The sequence below is a fragment of the Scyliorhinus torazame genome, chromosome 2, assembly GCF_047496885.1.
Source record: "Scyliorhinus torazame isolate Kashiwa2021f chromosome 2, sScyTor2.1, whole genome shotgun sequence".
NCBI classification, from domain to species: domain Eukaryota; kingdom Metazoa; phylum Chordata; class Chondrichthyes; order Carcharhiniformes; family Scyliorhinidae; genus Scyliorhinus; species Scyliorhinus torazame.
This window is the reverse complement of record NC_092708.1, coordinates 71,263,475-71,275,694: the sequence shown is the minus strand read 5'-3', so window position 1 is coordinate 71,275,694 and position 12,220 is coordinate 71,263,475.

Below are 12,220 nucleotides of genomic sequence, written 5' to 3'. Positions count from 1 at the left end.
TCTGCTTTCAGTTATTTGCTGCTTTAAGTTCTATTTTAATTTTGTTTTTTTGCGGCACCCAATTTAGTTTCTCTAATATCCAAAGTTAACTCCTCACTAGTTGTGATGCAGACAGTAGATACAACACAGACTACTAAATTTGCTGTTATGCTCCATCTGGTTTGTGATCATTGTATAAGCCAGTAATAAAATAAATGCTAATGAATCTGGGTTCATACTGATGATGTAGGTTGTGCTGGTGGAAGGGTTTGTTCAAAAGTACCTTCCAATGGTGGCCTTTTGTGACCTATTGTAACAGTAAAGTCGCTATAGTCCCAGATGATCACAGGCTGCTTTCCCCTTTTGGGGGGAGAGCTGACTGGTGATTTAACCACACCTCGGGTGAGGGGCAAGGTTGAGAAGGCAGGGCCTTCATGAATAATGTCCTGAATGACCTATTGTAATATCAGAGGATTAGTGGTTACTTAGGCTATTAATAATGATGTGATCGGTATCTGAGATTGCAAGTTTATTTCCTCCTGGTTTTGAATCCCTACCGTGCAGAAGGGGGCCATTTGGCTCATCGAATCTGCACCGACTCCGAAAAAGCACCCTACCTAAGCCCACTCCTGTGCCCTATCCCCATAACTCCACCTAATCTTTGGACACTTAAGGGGCAATTTAGCATAGCCAATCCACCTAACCTGCACATCTAGTAGTCTAAAGCTCTTCCTATAGTGATTACTTGGGTCCCAGAAAATACATGGTCCAGTGTATTATTACTTCGCAATTCTTGATTCTTTTCTGGATGCACAAAATGCAGGTAAATCTTATACAGCCAAATGGGCTGCCATGCAGCAATACAAGTATGGCTTGTCACTCTTAGAATATTTGCTGAGCTAGCATGCTTTTTATTTTAAGATTGTATCTTTTATGTATGGCTTTTTAGTTAGATATTTTCCCCCTAGGTTTAAAACACAAAAATGTACTGTACTCCACGACCAAACAAACTCACATTTTGGGTCAAAAATAAACTACATCAGAATTTTGTGTTTGAGACTTACTGCATCCCTAGCAACTGGAGGTGGTCTTTACCTACCAGTGCTGTTGGAATTGAGAATATATGAAGTGCTGCCGTTGCCAAATGGAAGTGACTGCATGGTCACATTGGATCTGCACTATGTTGAAGTATTTGGTAATTCATTTTGAATTTAGCCTTTCTTTAAAAAAAAAAGTAATCCATCATTGTATCATTAAATGTCAAAAACGTTGAAGCTGAGAATTGAACTTTTTGTGATTATAGTGGAGAGAAAAATGTTTTCAGGTAGCATGGGTGTTTTAATATAATTAGTGATTTATTTCTGGCCTCAACATGGGAAAATTTAGCTAGATGTCTTAATGGTTAAAGAAATGACTAGTTCTCAATGCAGTTGGTGATCTGATGTGGCATGCAGTCCTATTTTATCTTAATTTAAATGATATCAGAATGTGTGAGTCTTAGAATAGCTTTCTTATGAATTTGTTGCATAGATTTTGATGTGTAGAAACTCGTCTGATGAGCATTTTTAACAGGTTTCTGTTACCATAATTTATCCACGCCATTTTGTCCCAGGGACAACCATAATTGAGCCATGGAGGAGGCAGTTCACTAGTTTCAAGATCTGGTTATACAAATCATTAAATTGTTCCAGCAGAGAAACAATAGACTATTTGTAACTTGCAAGCGGTAAATTTGGCAGTTTCAAGTATCTTGTAACATCTATTTTATAACAGAGTTCTAACTAAAGTCCCTCAAAACATTTGGAATACCATACCCATAATTTAATACATTCTGCAAACACAAAACCAGTGACCTATCTTCCTAAAATTTATGTGCCTTGATTTGTCCTTGCAGATTTATTGATTTGACCTTGCAGGTAGAAACTGGAATCCATTATATGGTGCTTTTCTGTGTAGATGTTTGCATGAGCTTAAAATATCTGCAAAGTAGCAAACACGTTGAGAATTTTACTTCATGATAATGCCAATAAATAGTTTTGTGCAGTGCCACACTTAAATGTTTCTCCATCTAATCATTTAAAAAATATTTACATTTAATTTGGAGTACCCAGTTTTTTTTCAATTGAGGGGCAATTTAGCGTGGCCAATCCACTTAATTTGCACATGAAAAATGAAATGAAAATCACTTATTGTCACAAATAGGCTTCAATGAAGTTACTGTGAAAAGCCCCTAGTCGCCACATTCCGGCGCCTGTTCGGGGGGGCTGGTACAGGATTTAAACCGTGCTGCTGGCCTGCTTGGTCTGCTTTAAAAGCCAGTGATTTAGCCCTGTGCCAAACCAGCCCTAATCTTTGAGTTGTGGGGGTGAGACCCACGCAGACACGGGGTGAATGTGCAAACTCCACACAGTGGGCTGGGATCGAACCCCGGGTCCTCAGCACCATAGGTAGCAGTGTTAGCCACTGCTGTCGTAATTCTACTGATGCATGTTTCAGTTAGCTTTTTTCATGCTACCCTGATTTCAATTCTGACAACCAAAGTGAAATCTAATAGTTTTGGTTTGAGATGCTTATTTTTGCCTCTGGAGAGAATATGCTTCAAATACAATCGTTTTTGTTCTAATTAGCCTGGCTTGGCACATCATTGTCTTCGGTGAAAGTAAAACACTAACAAAGCTAGCTCCATGGCTGGGATTCACCGACCCGGCACCGGAGAATCCCCAAGGAAACGTGAGAATTGTGCCCCTTCTTCGGCGCCCGCTGGATTTCTGCCGCGCCGGTCGGGGGCCGTTGACACCGGACCCCCTGACGATTCTCGGGCCCCGAGTGGCCGACGAGTTTGACCGAGTCCCGCCGGCGTGGGTTACTCGGGGCCCCGCTAGGTGAGTGTGCAGGGACTGTCCTGGAGGGCCACGGTGACCTGGCCCGCAATCGAGGCCTACCAATCGGGCGGGCTGGTTCCGTGGGCCTATTTTACTCCGCGCCGGGCCCCTGTAGGGCTCCACCATATTGTCCGGGGACCGGCGCGGAGAAGGGAACCCCCGCGGAATCACGCCGGCTGGAGCTGTGGGGACCACTCCGACACCAACGTAGCCCCCTAGGAAGGGGAGCATTTCCCATTATCGGGGACCATTGGCGCCGGAGTGGTTGGGGCTGCTTTTCATGCCAGTGTGGGGACATAGCTCCATTATTGGAGAATCCCGCCCCATGTGTCCTTGAACAAGTGTACACACTTGTGACCAATCTTATTCGCTATTGCTTAGTGCATGAAGGCTAGTGCACCACATGGCTTAATGGTTATTCTATAAATTCCAAATAAGATTCAGGTAAGGTTTGGCAATAATTACTCATTTGCTGGTAGAAATTTAATATTTTTCTTATCCGGGATCTCATTTTGAAGGATTTCGAAGTGTGATTTTTACTTTGTATCACAATTGTATCATCAACCATCATAAATGATCGATCTGCACCTGTAACTCTCAATTTTAATTTGTTTACTTATTTTGTTAGACTGGGAAGGGAAAACTTATCCCTTTGAAACAAAACATCCAGAAACTCCAAAACCCCCTTTCTCACTGATTCTGAAGGAGCATGTTGCAACTACTACAGCTACAGTTTTAACAGCCATTTCCTCTCCAGATGCTTCCTTTCCTAATACAACTGATCTTCCACTTAATTTCCAACAATCTGCCCTAATGAGTTCCACTTTGTTACAATGTAAACACTTTCCGAATACCACTTGCACTTTCATTAGCTTCCCTTTTGATATGAGGTGGAAATGTCATCACCCTTCCCAACTGTTCCATCTCTTTCTTGACTATTTGTTTTCTTTTCTCCTTCCCACTTTCTATCCGTCTGTTTAAAAGGATGAAAAAATGTTTGGTTCTCTGGGCCAGTTTGTAATCATCAGTGAACTCTGGCTTGTATAGTAGTTTTAACCTTTTGTAGCTCAACATGCATCTTAATAACCAAAGGAAGTGAATCTTTAAATTCTTCCAAAAGAATCACCTCTACGGGCTTGTTACCTCTACCTTCAATACTAGTATCCAACAGTCAAAATTGTTTTGCTTTACCTTCCCAATTCAATACATGTTTGTCCAGGTTTTTCTTTTTGCATTCCGAAATTTCTGCCTGTATGCCTCTGGAACCAGCTCGTACACACTAAGGATAACTTTCTTTACGACATGTAATCTACATATCTCTCCTGACAATGATGCATGCACCCCATTAGCTACTTTTGGCCATTTCATTTGTTTAGCTACTTCTTAAAATGCTTCCACATTATTTTCCTCATTTTGGACGAGCTTGTATACATTTAAACATTTCCCCACTAGGTTCATGTCTAAAACTACTTATTTCTCAATCTGCTCAGTTGTCTTTTTTTAACTTGAGCATTTTAAGCTGAACTTTTCTCTACCCTTTCTGCATTGCTAACTTCTCCATTCTAATTCCCATTGAAAACCTCTGTCTCTTTTTTCCCTTTTTGCTTTTTCTACGTCTCAAATTTCTTAGGTTCTTTTTCTATTCTCTTTGCCTCCAATTCAACTTTCTTCATTTCTATTTATCATTTTCCTTCATTTCTAATTGTTTCATTTGTAATTGAATTGTAGGTCATTCCATTTCCTCACTTTTTGAAATACTTGGTCCATCTGACAACCCTTGTAATTTTAAATGTTTCACTATGTTTTCAATAATCTCAGTTTTTCTTACCCCTGCAGGTAATCTGAATTCCAATTTATCTGCCAATTCAGTTAACTGACTCTTGGTTACTTTGCGAACCAGTCAAAGTTACGCCTTCCATTTTTAGGAAAGTCTTAGCAATTTCTGGTGCTATTTTGAATTCTGTGCAATATACCTCACGGTAACTCCAGTTTCTTTGTTCAGTACCCAACGTACTCTTTAACAAATTACAGATCCCACCACTTAACAATAAATCCCAGACCAGGTTTTACTATGGTCTTCAACTCCATTTTCCTGCCTTATTCCCATAAACCTTGATTCCCTTACTGATTTAAAAGTCTGTCTATCTGAACCTTGAACATACTTAATGACCCAACTGTCTGCAGTAAAGAATTCCACAGATGTGTTACCCTCAGGAAATTCTCCTCTCTCAAACAAGCAACCCCTTAGTCAGATTATGCCCTCTGGTCCTAAACACACGGGGGGAGCAGCCTTTCAACATCTACCCTGTTGACCCCCCTGAGATTCCTATATGTCTCAGTAAGGTTGCGCCTCATTCTTACAAACTCCAATAAATACAGGTCCAACTACTCTAGGGCAGCATGGTAGCATAGTGGTTAGCACAGTTGCTTCACAGCTCAAGGGTGCCAGGTTCGATTCCCGTTTTGGGTCATGTTCTCCCTGTGTCTGCGTGCGTTTCCTCCGGGTGCTCTAGTTTTCTCCCACAGTCCAAAGATGTGCAGGTAGGTGGATTGGCCATGATAAAATTTATCTTCGTGTCCAAAAAGGTGAGGTGGGGTTAAGGGGTTAGGGTTGAGGTGTGGGCTTAAGTAGGGTGCTCTTTCCAAGAGCCGGTGCAGACTCGATGGGCTGAACAGCCTCCTTCTGCACTGTAAAGTCTATATAAGAAAATCCCCATACCTGGGACCAACCTAGTGAACCTTACCTGGAGTGCCGCCAATGCCACTGTATCTTTCCTTTAGATAACGGGACCAAAACTATTCCGTATTCCAGGTGTTCTGATTAGTGCCTTGTATAGCTTTAGCAAGTCTTTTCTATTTTTATACACCATTCCCTTTGAATAAAGGCCAACATGCTACTTGCCTTCCCAATTACCTGCTGAACTTGAATGTTAGCTTTTTGTGATTTATGCGCAATGACTCCTAAATCCACCTATGCTGCAACTTTCTGCAGTCTTGCTCCATTTAAATGAGATTTCAGTTCCTTTATTCTACTAAAGTGCACATTTTCCAACATTATATTCCATCTGCTAATTTCTGTCCACTAGGCCCATAACTTCTGGGTTCCCCAGCGTCACATTTAGGGGGTACCTCAGTGATGCACTGGGGGATCCCTCTAGAAGGTTCCCAAATAAGCGTCTGCCTGGCAAATTTCACAGAAGTGCTAACTTCCTCTGGACAATTGTGCTGGGATTGGAATCATTTGTCAGAAGCAATTTTAAATTGCTAACTTTGGATGGTTTTGCAGGTGTGGGATTTTGTTAGGAAGGAGGTGCCGACCTGCCACCCCCGGGGCTGCAGGACAAGGTGGTGACAAAAACCGGGGTAGGTGAGGGCAGAGTATCGGAAATCGATAAAAAGCTAATGGATTGGGAGGGAGCCCCGATAAGGGCAATGAAGTGTGAGTGGAAGGGAGTTGGAGGCTTGGCTGTGAGAGGAGGCTCTGAGGAGGGTGAATGTGTCCTCTTCATGTGCAAGGTTTATTCGGTTCAAGATGATCCACCGGGCACGACTGGCCAGGATGAGTAGGTTTTTTGTAGGGGTGGAGGTTAGGTGTGTACGGGTGGGCCCGCAAATCATGTCCACATGTTTTGGGTCTGTCCGAAGCTGGAGGGATTCTGTTGCGGATTTGTTGCCCATGATGTGCCGAATCTTTATGTCTGAGGTGTTGAGGATGAAGATGGTCCTGAGTCCAGAAGTGGCAATCTTTGGAGTGTCAGAAGACCCGGGAATCCAGGGGGCTAAAGAGGGTGATGTCTTGCTTGGCCTTTGCCTCCCTGGTAGCCCGGAGATGGATCTTATTGGAATGAAGGACTCGGGGCTGACGAAACTGGGGGTTTGGGTGAGTGAACTCGCAGAATTCCTCAGGCTGGAAAGGATTAAGTTCGCCTTGAGTGGGTCTGTGGAGCGGATTCCCAGAGATGGCAGCCGTTCATCGACTACTTAAATGAAAATGAAATGAAAATCACTTATTGTCACAAGTCTGCTTCAAATGAAGTTACTGTGAAAAGCCCCGAGTCGCCACATTCCGGCGCCTGTTGGGGGCAAACAATTAAGGTGTTGGGGGTTAAAATAGGAAGCGGGATGGTGGGGTGTTAGATATTTGTTTTCTTTGGTTACCTGTGTTCCTGTTTGCTTGCTTTTTGATATGGTTGTGCTTTATGTATACATATAAATGCTTCAATAAAAATATTTTTTGAAAAAAAAACTTTGGATGGTTCTGCCAGTTTTCTGCCTGATAATTACTCTGAAAAAGTTAGAAGGAAAAAAACACTTCCAACTCCAGAATAACTATTTAAGGACCCAGACCTGCACAAACACGACCCATCACACCATCCCCTCCTGTTGGGATCCGGTCCGAACCCACTCCCAAGCTACAGGTCCCCCCAATTCCCTAAGCTTAAAAGTTCCCTGCTCCCTGTAAATTGTCTCTTTAAACCTCCTCTAACAGCAGCAACTGCAGGAAAAGTGGGAGTGACTTCTCTGCCCCGGTTACTCCATGATGATCCTGCCGGGGAGAGGGGCAGGGTTCGCTGCTTCTATTTCAGCCTGAGTGAGGAAGGTTGGGTGAGACGGGGGTTTCGGAATCCCAGCACAGGTAAGTGGTGAGAGTGGCAATCCACTGGCGATTACCATTCTGAAGAAGTTACTGGCTTTGCGCATGAGCAGTGGGAGAGTGCACATTCGGAGTGAGACACAGCCAGAGTGGGTATCAGCAATTTGGAGATAAGTGGAAAGAGGTACTTTTTTTTTATTTTTTATAATCTTTATTGTCACGAATAGGCTTACATTAACACTGCAATGAAGTTACTGTGAAAAGCCACTAGTCGCCACATTGGGTACGCAGAGGGAGAATTCAGAATGTGCAAATTACCTAGCAGCACGTCTTTCGGAACTTGTAGGAAACCGGAGCACCCGGAGGAAACCCATGGGTACGCACGCAGACTCCGCACAGACCGTGATCTAACCTGGGACCCTGGAACTGTGAAGCAACAGTTCTAACCACTTCTACCGTGCTGCCCTTGAATTGCAACTTAAATCTTCAAAGAGTGTTCTTTCCCTGCTGCAGTAATAGAGGCTACATGGGAGAGCTGATTGGTATGGGTAAGCTCGGGTAAGTACTACTTTTATCACAGTTTGAAAGGTCTTTTTGTTGTTTATAGTTTGTAAGGGCTATATTTGGTAGTTACGAGGACCAGGAAAAAAGGACTCTGGGGAATCAGATAATCTGATATCTAACATCTTTCAAAGGTTTAATTTAAAGAGTGAAGTCATGACTGGAGAGCTCAAAGCTGTGGTGTGCTCTGGGAAGCTGGGAACATTTCCAATGCCTAGAGCCAGCATGTGTGCAGGAAGTGTCTCCAGCTACCGTCCCTGGGTGTCCAGGTTTCGGAGCTGGAGCGGCAGTTGGTGACACTGGAGCATCTGTGAGGTGGAGTGTATTGTGGATAGTATAATTAGAGAGGTGGTCACACTGCAGTCTCCGGCACCATGGGTAGGAAGGGAATGGGTGACCAGGGAGTGAAGGAATCTCCTGTGGCCATTCCTCTGCAAAGCACATGTACCGCTTTGGATACTGTTGAGAATGACCTTGGGTGGGGGGTGGGGGAAGCAGTAGCAGCCAAATAAGTTGCACCATGGTTGGTTCCGCAGAGGGGAGAATAGCCCCTCAGGAAAGCAGCAACAACAAATTCATTGCACCATGGTCAGCTCTGCTGCACCGGGCAGGAGTAAAAAGTGTGAATGCAATAGTTATAGAGGATATAAATGTAAGGGGAATAGACCGGTGTTTCTGTGGCTGCAAACGGGACTCCAGGATGGTATGTTGCCTCCCTGGTGCTAGGGTCAAGATGTCTCCAACTGGTTACAGGACATCCTGGAGGGGAAGGGTGAACAGCCAGTGGTTCACATTGGTACAAACAACGTAGATAAAAGAAGGGACGAGGTCCTAAAAGCAGTATATAGGGAAATAGAAGAAAGTTCAGAAGCAGGGCCTAAGGTAGTGATCTCCGGATTACTACCAGTGCCACGTGCTAGTCAGAGTAGAAGTAGCAGGACACAACGAATACGTGGCTGAATAGATGGTGTGAGGAGGTGGCACATTGGAAGCAGAGGTAGGACCAGTACAAACGTGACCGGTTACACCTGGGCAGGAGTGGGACTGATGTCCACGGGGTAGCGTTTGCTAGTGGTTGGGGAGGGTTTAAACTAAAATGGCAGGAGATGGAAACCTATGCAAGGAGTCAAAGGAGGGGTAAAGGACAAAAACAAAAGTTGGGTGGTTAGCACAGTTGCTTCACAGCTCCAGGCTCCCAGGTTCGATTCCTGGCTTGGGTCACAATCTGTGGAGTCTGCACTTTTCCCCGTGTGTGCGTAGGTTTCCTCCCACAGTCCAAAGATGTGCAGGTTACGTGGGTTGGCCATGATAAATTGCCCTTAGTATCCAAAAAGGTTGGGCGGGGTTACGAGGATAGGGTGGGTTTAAGTGGGGTGCTCTTTCCAAGGGCCGGTGCAAACACAATGGGCCGAATGGCCTCCTTCACTGTAAATTCTATGAAATGAAATGAAAAGCTATAAGCAGCGAAACCAAGGGTCAGATTAAATGGCCACAGTGAAAAAGGGAATGGGACAAGGGATGTTAAAAAGACAAGCCTTAAGACTGTGACTTAACATGCGGAATATTCGCAATAAAGTGGATGAATTAATCGCACAAATAGATGTAATCGGGTATGATGGAGTGAATTCCAGAGACGAGGCTGCAGCGTCACCAGGGATGGGAATTGAACATTCAGGAGTAATTAGGAAGGACAGACAATACAAAAAAGTCAGGAGTGGCAGTGCTGATCTATAAGAATTTTTTTTAAATTGAGGGGCAATTTAGCGTGGCCAATCCACATACCCTGCACACCTTTGGGTTGTGGGGGTGAGACATGGGGAGAATGTGCAAACTCCACACGGACGGTTACCTGGGGCCGGGATCGAACAGGGTCCTCTGCGCCGTGAGGCTGCAGTGCTAACACTGCCACCGTGCCACACTTATAATGAGGAAATTAACGCAATAGTGCAGAAGGATATTGGCTGCGACAATGTGGAATCTATTGGTAGAGCTGAGAAGCACCAAGGGGCAAAAAGCATTACTGGGTGTTGTAAAGGAGCCCAAACTGCAGTGGTGATTTTGGATATGGCTTTAAACAGGAAATTAGAGCCGCATGCGATAAAGGAACATTTGATTAAGATGGCGGAAATAGAGTACGAGAGTGCGGGGAACAAAAAAACTGACAAAGTTTCTGTAGGTATGTGAAGGGAAAAATATTAGCCAAGACAAATGTAGGTCCCTTACAGTCAGAAGCAGGGGAATTTATAATGGGGAACAAAAAAATGGTTGACCAACTCCATGCATGCTTCAGTTCTGTCTTCACAAAGGAGCACACAAATGACCTACCAGAAATCTTGGGGAACACACGGTTTAGTGAGAGGGAGGAACTGAAGGAGATCAGTATTAGTAGAGAAATGGTATTGGGCAAATTTATGGAAGGCTGATAAATCCAAAGGGTCTGGTAATCCAAATCCCAGTACTTAAGCAAGTGGCCCTAGAAATAATGGATGCATTGCAAGTCATCTTCCAAGATTCTGGAATAGTTATTACAGATTGGAGGGTAGCTAATGTAACCCCACTATTTAAAAAGTGAGGTGGAAAGGAAACTGGGAATTATAGACCAGTAAGCCTGACATCGTGAGTGGGGAAAATTCTAGAATCCGTTATCATATCAAAGATTTGATAGCAGAGTACTTGGACAACAGTGGCAGGATCAGACAGAGTCAGCATGGATTTATGAAGGGAAATCATGCTTGATAAATCTATTGGAATTCTTCAAGGATATACCGAGTAGAGTTGATGAAGGGGAGCCAGTTAATGTGATTTATTTGGACTGTCAGAAGATTTTCGACTATGTTCCACATAAGAGATTAGCATGTAAAATTAAAGTGCATGGGATTAGGGGTAGTGTTTTGAGATGGATAGAAAACTGGTTTACAGACATGAAACAGTAGGAATAAGCAGATCTTTTTCCAAATGACAGGCAGCGACTATGGAGTACTGCAGGGATTGGCGTTGGAACCCCAGTTATTCACGATATATATTGATGATTTAGATAAGTGAACAAAATGTAATATCTCCAGATTTGTAGAAAACATAAAGCTGGGTGGGAGGGTGAGCTGTGAGGAGGATGCAGAGACCCTTCAGTGGGATTTGGACAAGTTGAGTGAGTGGGCAAATGCATGGCAGATGCAGTATAATTTGGATAAATGTGAGGTTATCGACTTTGGTAGCAGAAACAGCAGATTATTATCCAAATGGCTTTAAATTGAGAGATGGGAATGTACAATGAGACCTGGGTGTCCTTGTACATCAGCCGTTGAACGTAAGCATCCAGGTGCAGCATGGGGTAAAGGACGAAAATGATATGAGAGGATACATGTAGTGAAGTAGGGATGCCTTGCTGCAATTATACAGGGCCTTGGTGAGGCCACACCTGGAATATTGTCTGCAGTTTTGGTTTCTTATCTGAGGAAGGATACTGTTGTTACAGAAGGAATGCAAAGAAGGGGCTGTTTAGCACAGGGCTAAGTCGCTGGCTTTGAAAGCAGACCAAGGCAGGCCAGCAGCACGGTTCGATTCCCGTAACAGCCTCCCCGAACAGGCGCCGGAATGTGGCGACTAGGGGCTTTTCACAGTAACTTCATTTGAAGCCTACTTGTGACAATAAGCGATTTTCATTTTTTTTTTTTCGCGTTTTACCAGACTGATTCTTGAGATGCCAGGACTGATGAGTCGGTTAGGATTGTATTCGCTGGAGTTCAGATGAATGGGGGATCTCATAGAAACCTATAAAATTCTAACCGGACGAGACTGGGTAGACTCAAAAAGGATGGTCCCAATGGTAGGAGTGACCAGAACTAGGGTTCACAGTCTGAGGATAAGGGGTAGACCATTGAGGAATAGATGAGAAATCTCTTCACCCAGAGAGTGGTAGGCTGGTGAATTTGCTACCACAAAAGCTGTAGAGGTCAAAAAACATTATGTTTTCAAGAAACAGTTATGATAACACTTGGGGGTGGGGGAGGAATAAAAGGATATGAGGGGAAGGTGTGATCAGGTGAATAAATTGGATGATCAGCCATGATCATAATGAATGGCAGAGCAGGATAGAAGGGTCGAATGGCCTTCTGCTCGTATTTTCTATGTTTCTATCTTCACCACTTGCCATCCCAGAAATAATCTTTGGTTTTCTTTTTGTTTCTTTAGACTCCTGATGTGTATT